At 42.3% G+C, this 11,373-nt stretch overlaps 1 protein-coding gene across 4 annotated transcripts in view; it reads left to right on the top strand.

Annotated features, from left to right (window-relative positions):
* Positions 1 to 1,524: 1,524 nt before the first annotated feature.
* The window catches only part of ntng1a (netrin g1a), a 90,806-nt gene continuing 80,957 nt past the window's right edge, over positions 1,525 to 11,373 (top strand). For 3 of the 4 annotated variants that reach the window (XM_010781257.1, XM_010781260.1, XM_010781259.1), the window contains exon 1: positions 1,525 to 1,694. The gene's annotated coding sequence lies outside the window, so the exon portion shown is untranslated. Of the gene's footprint in view, positions 1,695 to 5,969; positions 6,605 to 11,373 lie in introns of those variants that run through there. The other variant, XM_010781258.1, reaches the window with a different exon arrangement.

Genomic DNA, 11,373 nt, shown 5'->3' on the forward strand with positions numbered 1-11,373 from the left:
GTTTGAAGGCGTGTGTGTGTGTGTGTGTGTGTGTGTGTGTGTGTGTGTGTGTGTGTGTGTGTGTGTGTGTGTGTGTGTGTGTGAATAATTATGCTCTTCTACATTCAAACAAATTCTCCTTTCAGTCCGACCTCCAGCACATCTTGTTTAAGAGCAAGTACTTCTGCCTGAACTTGGTGTTTTAGGCCTTGAAGAAAAATCGGAAAACTCCTTAACACTCTGCAGATAGAATTATAAAATAGAAATTACTGTTTCATTGTTTATTTGAATTCAAAAGAGGGAATTAAATGTGCTTTTTGGTAGCTTTCCACTGTGTACACCTCTTTCTTGTTGTTGAATTAGAACCAGAGACATGTAACACAAGTTGCCCTTGGTCTCGCCTAGGAGAGAGAAAGAGAGGCATCACTGTGAAGAACTGGGTGAACAGCTGAGATAACTGTAGCCTTAACCTGTCCACTGGTTCCCTTATAAAGAGCGTCATTGTTGTGTATTGGATATCGGAGCATATGATTTTTGGCATTTACTTGCAGGAAAGGCACAGTCATCCAATACAATCTCTTTATGTAGTCACAGATACTGTAATGCACATTCTTACATCATTCACTCATTGAATCTAAATCATTCTTTAGACAGTATGCCTTTTAATTTGTTTAATTTAGGTTATACAATCATCTTCTGGTGCTCTCTGCTGCTGGGTCATCACGTGCTGGTGTCACTACGTATTTGCAGTTCATGGAAATCCAGCAGTTGTTTCAAAGCCCTTTGGTGTACATGACTCTCCATGAGATAACACTGCAGACCTGTATGTGAACTTACTGTAACACAACTCAATACAAGATATCAGACATACATTTATACTATACAATCACTTACTGAGATCTGAAATGCACCATAACCCAACTCGACCATGTTCCTGTACGTTGTATCTGCCGGGTTTATTGGGTTTATCAACTGAATCGATTTCTGCCTTTCCACCTGGCTCAGATGCTGCCACCCTCAACTGGCACTGCTCTGAAATGGGGGAAAAAAATTCTATAAATAAAAAAGTGAAATGCAAACAGTTCATACAACATTTTCTTGTGGTGTGCAAAAAAAAAAACTCCATTCATGCAATACAGAAATCCAATAGAAATGCCTGCCACCTTTGCTCCAGCTGATGAGCAGATTTGAATGTGATCTCCGTGACTTGTCATAGGAAAATGTGTTTCAGTGGTAAAATATCACTGAATGATTTATCACAAAAAAGCTTTACTGCAGCAGCGAGAGATGTTTCCGTTCGTGGTTGCTCTCAGTTGCGGCTCACAGGCTTCAGCAAAGAAGGAAACTTGAGGTGAAAGTCAGTTGTCAAAGGCTGAGCGCCTCATTGTGTCAGAGAGCAGTGAGTCCGGTCACTCCTCTCTCTAATGAGCCACTTGGAATCTTTTTTATATCACCTGCTTTCTTTTTACCAACTTTTTCTTATCGGTTACACCTGGCGTGGAGGATTTTTTTCTCCTGGAGTGTCCGGCTCTAGGTGACGTTGCGCCGGTACCGGGAGCTCTCCTCCATTCCCCGCGAGCGGCGGAGACAAGCTGGTCGCTCTTACGACGAGCCTCCCATTCCCTCGCCGCGCTAAGATGTCCCGTTTCAAAGCGGATTTATTTGGCTGCGACACGAGTGGCTGTCCTCCACGCTATGAAGCACTGAAGACCAAGGTGAGAGTCTCAGCCCTTCTTCTTTTCATTTCATCCATCCCCAATCAAACCGGAGCGCGTAAACTTTTAGAGCTTCGCTGCGACGCACACGGAGTGGGTGGCCAATTTGTGCCTCGTGTGGGATTTGTATCCCGACTAATTTGGGAACAGATGCATACGTTTTCTGTTTTATCTTTTGTCTGCTTTTTATGCACTACTCTTTATTTTTCTATGCGTGGGAATGCAGCCCACAAATCAGCAAAATAAACACGTTTGGTTCGAAAGTGTAGCCAGTGTTGTAGTGCCCAGACTTTGTAAATGATATATCTGGTTGAATTGACTGAGCTGTCTTCTTGCAATTTCCTGCATAACTCACCTGCGTGTGCTTTATATGAGGGTTTAAATGACACATGAGAGGTGGTATAGGCACTGCGTTTCCACATACAGTAAAAAGTCATTTGAAATGAATCAGTCACGCTGTGTGCAGATAATATCCCCCATGATTCCTTGTCATGTGTAGATAACACGGAGACAGCGCTCTTGTCATCCAATTGATTTTTCTCTCTCACGCTGGATTATCATCTTTTATTACTCATCTTTTAAAGCCAATCTTTATCTTGTTACATGAACACTTTTACGCACGTTTTCCGAGGTTCGGTTCTCTTTCTGATGACACTATTGGATGCTACAAGCCCCATGCAGGTTGGGGTGATATATGCGGGGGTGATGAGGGCTTCTGTGGGCCTATAGGCTGTCTGCAGACAGAAGGCATCCACACATTGAGCTGTATGCTTGTCCACCTACTGAGAGGTTGCTCTTTGGTTAATTAGTTAGACTCTCACGTGGCAGAAGAGTGTGAATTACATAAGTGTGTTTTCTCATTCTCCTCCATCTCTTCCCCCCCCCCCTCACAAGTCCAGAACTGTGAAAGCNAGAAATCTATTGTGGAACACAAGGTCTCATTAATGCAGCAGGGATAGCTTTAACCCCTACACACCGCGCCTCACACACACACACACACACACACACACACATACACACACACACACACACACACACACACACACACACACACACACACACACACACACAAACACGCACGCCTTGCTGAGGAAAGAGAGGTAGAAATGGATAGATGTAAGGTAGGGATTATGCAAGTCTGGGGAAAAGGTGGGAGGAAATCTATACTGCTGATGCAATGACATTTTTACACTCGTGATACAAAGTTGTAAAAGTATCTCGCAAAATATAGAAATGACAAAATGTGTGTATTTATTGAAAACTTAACTATATAGCAGGATTTAAGTAATTTAAAGTAATTTCCCTGTTGAGGATTAATAAAGTATATCTTCTTCTTCGTCTTACTGTCCTGTAAGAAGAAGAAATATTGATGAAGTTATACTTATCAATTTTGACGATGGTATATTATTGGTAGCCTTTCAAGAAGTTAGCTGAGCTTTCCAGGGTCGAGTGTGCATCTTGTACAATGCCTGCTGGGATTTATCCACTCATAGAAAGATTGACGATGTCTCTGTGATGTCACTTAGTTTTCTGAAAAAAGCAAAGTTACCAATTGAGGGACATTTTTATATAGGTTTTTATTTTGTTCAACATCAGAGGTTTGTTCAAATGTTTAATGGTTTTAATAATTAACACATTTTATTGGTTAATGGAGATCCAAATGCAGCCTATGACCTTAAAGCTTAATGTTTAACCTCTATGGCACTAGTAAACACAAGCCTAACATAAAACTCAATATTGTTAGGTCAGCCGTTTTAAGAGACAAAGGATAAGAGTGGGAGTGGGATTTGGAAATGATTTGAATTTATTTCCAATAAAACTGTCGCGCAGAGCATGTTCCTTCCCCAACAAGCAAAGGCTGGAGCATGTGGCGAGGAAGCAATTTGTTGTTCTCATTAGGAGTTCCTGGGCTCTGGTATTGATATGTGTTTAGAGATAAACTCCCCCAATCACTCTCCATCTGTCTTTGTCTCTCCAATGCTACAATAACAGCAAAGCAGGATTTCATGTGGGTGTTGTCGGTTGGATGGATCCGTTGTTTGCCTGCATTGTGTGGGTCCAAATTGCATATGAATAAACAAAACATAATATTTAATTTCTGGAGCTATCTTGAATCAGAAGGAACAATATTAGCAGCAGAGAGGGCCGTTCCTAAATGTTTTGGGCAGCAGCATCCATACTGAGTTCATTGACAAAGAAGGATGATATACATGAATACATTTCTGAGTCTGGTAATATTTGGCGACACCAGAAGACAGTTTAAAAGTATTCGATCTTAGGCCCCCTTATCACTTTTAAAATGTAATGTACAAGTGCGAGAAATGGAGAGAAAGAAGATAAAAGGAGGGGAAAGGCAGATAGAGCTTTGCTATCTGGGTTACAAGTCCAAGACATCTGTCACACAAACGAGTTTTGTTTGATTGGTGAGAGCCCATCTTTCTCGAAGGCTTGTCGGCAGTTAGCAAATTTATATTCCCCCTTGTCCCGTCTTCCGTCAGCGCTTATGGTTTTTCCGGGCCAAGACTGTCAGCCACCGTGGTCATATCTTATTTTAAACCTAGAAACAGTCAAAAACTCGGTAACTTATCTTCACTTCTTTTGATATGGTCACCGTTACCTACTTTTCATGGATCACAACTTCGACCTCTGTTTCTGATTGTTGTTGCCAATACGATAGCTGATGGAAAATAACACCCCACCCCCTTAGATTATCAACTTTATATACATTAAAGGGGACCTATCATTAAAAATGCACTTTTGTACGTCTTTTATACATGAATATGTGTCCCCCGGTGTGTCAGGGAACTCACCAAGTGTCAGAAAAAACAACCCTCTCTCTTTTCCTCCATACCCAAATCTCTAAAAATGGGGCTGCAACGGATCTGATACAGANCTCCCCCCACCCCCCCCCCCCCCCCACAAAAGTCCAGAACTGTCGAACCGCGTGTCCAATTGGAGAGTCATCCACCTAGTTCGGTATGTCGAGTTACACACCTAACGGAAGACAGGGACGTCTGTCGGATATCCGGGGTGTCTTCGGGAGTAGTGGGGCGTATATAGTGGGGTTGGACGTTACCCCGCGAACATCGTAGGGTTATCACAGTAGTCTTTCTCTTGGCTTGGAGCCTTTTTTGCACGCATTTTCACAAGTACATTGTTCTATTTCTAACCGGAATTTTTTCTACTCATTATTCTACTATAGGGTCGCACTCGTCTCTTTTTAGTTAACTACTGTTCTGCGACAGAGGCACAAATAGATGTGTACTGTTCCTTAGTACCCCCTCAATAGACGTGTGTTCGCACTGACTAAGGTAAAGTTACTGAAAAATCTCCTTCTCTACCTCCTCTTACTCTTTGTGTGAATACATTAAGGTGTGAGAAGACGGTGCACTCTCAGGATTGATTAAATTGTTCTCGTTAGCAATGTTATTGAAGGGTGAAGCAGGAATGAGTTAAGCCATGTCGCCTATTTTCCCTCTGAAAACAGCAGTGAGTGTTTATGTAAAATTACAATCAATTATGTTCCCCTATGTAGGCTCTTGCCCATTTCTCATTGATCAGTTGAATGATATTCTGTTTAAAATGACACCGTGGTGCTGGAGTGACACCTTTGTCATATACATTAAAATCAGACGACTTCCTACACTTACAAGTAATAGGAGATTAAACAACTTAATGTATGAGGCCATGATAATAAAACTACATAAACCCATGGGTACGCCCTTTTTATTTATTTACATAAAATAGTTAAATCCCTTTATTTGATCAATTACGCACCATTCGGAGTTGTTACAAAAACATCTTAATTATCTTTTTAAAATAACAATTACTAATAATCTGAATTAAGCAGTAGGAGATACTAACACAAAAGCATTTAATATCTTAAAATTGCACACGCCTTTGGTTGCTTGCCCAGTAATAATTGCCAGCTGGGAGTCAGAGATATTCCTCTTTCTATTTTACCCGGATGCAATATTTCCTTTGAGACCGTTGATGCGCGCATTTGTTGGATAATTTAACGCGATGGTCGACCCGGGTGAACTCCACTAAAAGAGGTTCAACTGCAGGCGATCCTCCTCCCTCCTGAGTTATAACGGGTCCCGAAAGAGGATGCTGCGCGCGTGTGTGAGGGTGGTGGGGGGGTTTGAAGGCGAGGTGGAGACGGGTTAGAGGGGTGGGGAGAGAAACCATAGGTGTGCGTGGGGGGGAAACAAGCTGACTGTGCGTCTCATCTAATAGAGCCTCGGAGCGCATTATCTTCCCCGCCATCTCCGTTTGGGCGGGCGGTGCTGAAGGGAAACGTCCAGAAGAGCGGATATTCTCAGACGCCGAGTGTAATTGGTGTGATTCCTGTCCCTGTTGGGTGGCTTAAACCTATTCATAGCGCGGGAGTAGGATAGAGAGAGTGGGGATGAGATCCGCGCAGTGATCCGCACGCAGTTGGAAAGGAAGGAATTATAAACAGGAGGGACGCACACGACTTGGTCAAAGTTTATTTTGCGAAGTGGGTTTTTTTCCTTTTCTGCGGACATCACTGCGCCTCAGATTGACGCCGTGATGGAATGACACTTGGAGAGAGGATGATGGACACTTTGGCACCGGAGCTCCGTCTCAGAAATCCCCCCGCTTACACCAGGCGCGGTGCTGCTGACCGAGCCCTCAGGACGGTGATCAGTCATTTGTTTTGAAGTGGCAGGAAAATCCTCCTCTTGATCGTTTTCTCCAAACAAGAGTGAGAGATGGTGCGCACAGCGATTCCTCTGAGACAGACGTGCGTACTCATCACATTGCCGTTAAGGAGCGCGTCTTAAAGAGCTTCTTTCTTCATCCTTCTTCATTCTTCTTCTCTGAACTTGTTGAACGGCGTTAAAGAGAGAGCAGGGGAACAGGGAGTACCCTGTACAAGAAATGTAAGTTCTTCTTTTTGCTCGTAAAGTTTACTTTTTGTGTGTTGGAGCGTTCTCCAGTCGTGTGTTACGTGGCTGCATTTATCATCTGTAACACATAGACAAACAGTGTGCTGATACTTGTAGGACTTTTCCCTCAAAACATCATGAATAACTTTTCTCTGAACCACAAAGGAATATCCATTCATATTTACACATGAGGCGACCTTGAATGCATCCAAAACTTACTCTTCAGGTCATTTTTTGAGGCGCCCCCTTGTGGAACTTATTACCAAATCGTTGCCTATCTATCAGCATAATTACATCTGTGTCATGCTGCAGCCAGTTGACCTATACGTCATTTTATGAGCTACCTGTTACAGTGAGATTAGTTTGGCCACAAGCTTTCCATGTTGCTTCACTCTTCGCGCATGCACTAGCTTCTTATTTAATACACATTTGCTTAATTATTATTCTTCTTTGAGATTAATGTTAGCCCTTTGGTGTTACAGCATATATTATTTCTCACAAATCTGTGGCTGTGTCCTCTTAACTTTGACTTTTACATAAAAGTTATTTTCTGAAAGACCCACATGATTTTACCTTCGCCTTGTATTGGATAATACCTTTAAAATATATATTTTTTTTTAAGGACATGCTCATCATTATTATCACAATAACATAATGGCTTAAGGGCTGAGGCACATGCTGTACTGAATGGATAAGATAACACCTTTTAAGTGTAGTTTTAAAACCTTTAATTAGTAACCTTAGTGATTTTTATGGAGTTAGAAATTGTGATTGTACTCATAATATTTCACTCAACCCATGAAAGAATGACAGGTAATAATGAGTCATCTCTTGTGTGGCTGTTAGCAGCTGTCGTGCTGTATATTTCAGCAGAGAGCTACCTGGGCGAGCGCATTCTTTAGAGCTCAAGTGGACGTTTTGAGTATCCAGACATGTCACTGTGGTTGCAGAATAATGTGCCAGCAGCCTTTTAGGAAAAGTGTCTTTAATAATGCATAAGGTGTTCCTGTGTCGCACGGAGAGGAATGCTCGGTGGCGAGGGGAGGCAGGGTGAGAGACGGAGGGGATGGAGGCAGGTCAGGCGGAGGCTCGTTGGGTGCCCCGTGCACCGCTGCATGTGTGAAGCTGGAGTAACCCACGCCCGAGGGTGTTCAACTCCACTCGGGGCGGCTTTCTGCGAGTCACCCTGTCAAAAGTGTAGCTATCGCACACACAGAGTTCATGTGGCAGCTTCAGCAGCTCAGGGGAGGGGGGGGCCGGGTGGGGTGGAAGGAGTTAGAAGGGACAGAGGAAGAAATAGAGGATTGTGGCAGATTCAGCTGGTGCAGGCAAGTGGAGGACGCCTTCGGAGGCCTGACCTGTCTGACTCCATTGGACGCTGGATGTGAGGAGAGGCTGCAGCCACTTCCATTTAAAGGAACCTCAGCAGGGTTCAACATGGGTTTTTGATAGCCAGCACTGATGTGGCCCTCCCTGAAACTCCATGCTACGGAATTCTATCATAATAGAGGAGGAAATCTCAATACAAGCCCAGTGTTGGCTGTTTGTCTAACCCTATAGCCGAACCACAGCTTTGATTCCTTCTGAAGCAGCCCACCCATCCCCACAGCAGAGTCACTTAACCAGCTGTCAGCACTCAAGCCATTTGCTACCTGCCGTCATTATTAAAAGATCATAAGCCTGCCGATTGAAGGCGGCGACATTTTAAGAAGTGGAAAAGAGCGCTAAGTGATGGGCTGACTCAGAGGCATGCCCCGGGGAAGCATTACAGGCGTGCTCTCGCTGTTCTACCGTAACGCTGCCTGTCATGTTTGCGGGGCCATGCTTCACTCTCCATATGTTTATTCATGAGGACAGTGGCCCTATTGGCAGGTTGTTAACAGGAAAGATTAGGGGTTCTGGAAAGGCAGGCAGAGAAATCTGGTGAGTGAAGCACAGAGAGCAGGCAGGAGGCTTTTTTATTTCTGAAGCGCGGCCAGCTTCTATCTTTATCTATCTTTCATCCGTTTCTGACTGTCTGGCCTCCTGTCTTTCTGTGGCTCTCTCTCTCTTTCCTGTGCTCTTGTTTCTCTTTAAGCAAGGCACTGGTGAGGAATATGAAACAGGTAGGGAAAGATGAAAGTAGGTAGAGACAGCACAGAAGCAGGGTCAGAAATTGCCCTTGAAAGTGCATCAAATGCGTGAAATAAAAAATGAAAGGTGGGATAGAAGGGATATCAAGTGGTAACCTTGTAATTATGCTACCCAACACGATACTGACCACTTCATTTAGAGCTAAAGTGGACATTTATTTCTATTTCGAGATTTTCGTAATATTCTAATGTGTTAAACTTTTAAACAGACAGGCAGGTGTGTAAGTACTGCCCCCTGTGGGCCACTGTGGGTGATTTGTGTGAGGTTATGACCTGGCAATTCTCTTCGCTGTGTCCTGCTGGAGGAAAAAATGATCAAAGAACGAATAAAATTGAAGTCTGGAGCCGTTGAAAATGTAGCCACTACAGAGGCAGAAGCAGGACATAAATGCTGAACCCACAAAACCACTGATCAATAAAGAAAGATCAATATGCTAAGAATTGACAAGTGGAAGGATGGGCGATGAAGTGGGACATAAATAGGAAAACACTGTGGCTCAAAAATTAACATGCTGAGAGTTTATTGCCCATTTAAACTGTTAAGATAAAATTGCCAATGAAAGGGCTAGAAATATCCTCTTGAGTAAAAAGTGAATCAGGTCTTTTTAGGGTTGAGGTGTGTCATATGTGAGGGATGAGCTCCATCATCTGTTATTCGATAAAATGCATGATTTACAAGTGACTCCCACCAGTAGTAAAGAGCGGCTCTGGGGACGTGCGTGTAACGTTTCCCTTGTGATTCGGAGAAACACTCAGTCACGCTCGAGTGGGCCTGGGGATGAAATGGAAGCAGACACATGGAGGCAGGGAAGTGGTCGGGTTCATGGGTGGCTGTTTGGGTGGGTGGGATGAACTCACCAGCCAAACAAAACCTCTCCTGGGTCTGCCGGGCCTTGTGAAAGATTCATGTGTTTAAATATAAAATCCAGCCTCCGTTTGCAGTGCTGACTGGTGTACCTTCAGTCCCTTGCCGTGTCAGGCTGCGAGTGCACAGACTGCTCTACGGCACGTGATCTACCAGCACTATGTATGGTGAAGGCTCTTCCAAAAGAAATGCTTCCCCTATCTTTAAGTATTAAATCAGATCATTTTAAAGCAGAAAAGCATGCAAATATGCAGTGTTTTCACCAACAATATTACAATTGTGGCTAATTTGCTTCATCTTCAGTTTACTGGCAAATATATAATTTTCTAAATATTATTAAAACTTTAATTTCCTTTTTTATACACCTTAAAATACATGTATTCACTTTTAATATTTCTTTAGAAAATGTCAGTAAGATCAGTTGTCTGGTGCAATGAGGGAGAAGGAGCAGATGTTATTTTTAAGAATTTCGAGCAATTTTTGCGAGAACCATATCAGCACAAATCACGTTTTAAAGCGAGCTTTGATTTTTTTAAACTTCCACATCTCTTAAGTCATTCCTCAGACACTGCAGGTGATCCCATTGATAACATGTGCTAGAGAAAATGTGTTGTGACGAGGCCGCATCAATGCATGATCAAGATATATTTGCAGTTATATTGTCATACATTCGTTTTTTTAAATGTCACACAAAGACAGTCAGTCTGGCAGTCACCTCCCTCACACCCGGCGACCCCCACTGTTACTGTAAGTGTGATCGCTCTGTGCCTATATATATATATATATATATATATATATATTTAAAAAAAAAAAAAAGTGTCCGAAACGATTTGATTAATGTCAGTCCCAAAAAATATAATTGTATAATTGGGGAAACACAATGGATTGTTAACATGACTGTTGAACTCTCACACAGTTTCTTTGTCCTACAAATATGGCATTAATCTAGTCAAGAGTACCACATTAATTGACGGCTCTGGGATTTACATTTCTAAAGGTTCTAATTATAATAAGCCAATTTAATAAAATACAATTCCAAATATCACATCACATTAAAGCACTTTTGTTTTCAGGCTGCAAACTATCCAAGTGTGCAATTTGAACCTGTCAGTGAGGAAATCTGATAAGGTATTTTAATGTATGTCACATAATAGTATTGTTAAAAATTCAAAGCCATAAACCAGTTAATGTGGTAAAGGATCTTATTTCATATTGTGTGCACTTATGTTAGAATAGGGGATGTTTCAGGGTGCATTTACGGTAGGGTAATAGAGACACTGGTATCTCACGTATTTTTGGCTCACGGCTCACCTTAAGCCTTTTCAAATCATCCTGTTTACTCTAAATAACATTCAGCAATTCAAACAGCCACACTGTGTTACATTTTCGTATCATTATACATTTTTATGGATTAAGTCAAGAAATTGTGATGCAGAGGAGGCGACCTGAAAGGCACCCCACTGATATTTAGACAGTCAAATGTTTATGTATCTGTTAGAGCAGGAAGTAGTATTTCAAGCCTGAAACTTTGAAGACGTACATTTTTTCATCTAATTGTCAGTAATTTGTTTTTGTTTGGTGCATTTGCATTATCTAAAATAATAACCAAGCAGCAGAGGTGAGCTTTACATTACTTTTAAAGATTTTCTAACATTTGCATATTCCTGCCGTGTGTGTGTGTGTGTGTGTGTGTGTGTGTGTGTGTGTGTGTGTGTGTGTGTGTGTGTGTGTGTGTGTGTGTGTGTGTGTGTGTGTGTGTGTGTTTG

Source organism: Notothenia coriiceps, unplaced genomic scaffold, assembly GCF_000735185.1.
Source record: "Notothenia coriiceps isolate Sejong01 unplaced genomic scaffold, NC01 NC01_scaffold00022930, whole genome shotgun sequence".
Taxonomy (NCBI): Eukaryota; Metazoa; Chordata; class Actinopteri; order Perciformes; family Nototheniidae; genus Notothenia; species Notothenia coriiceps.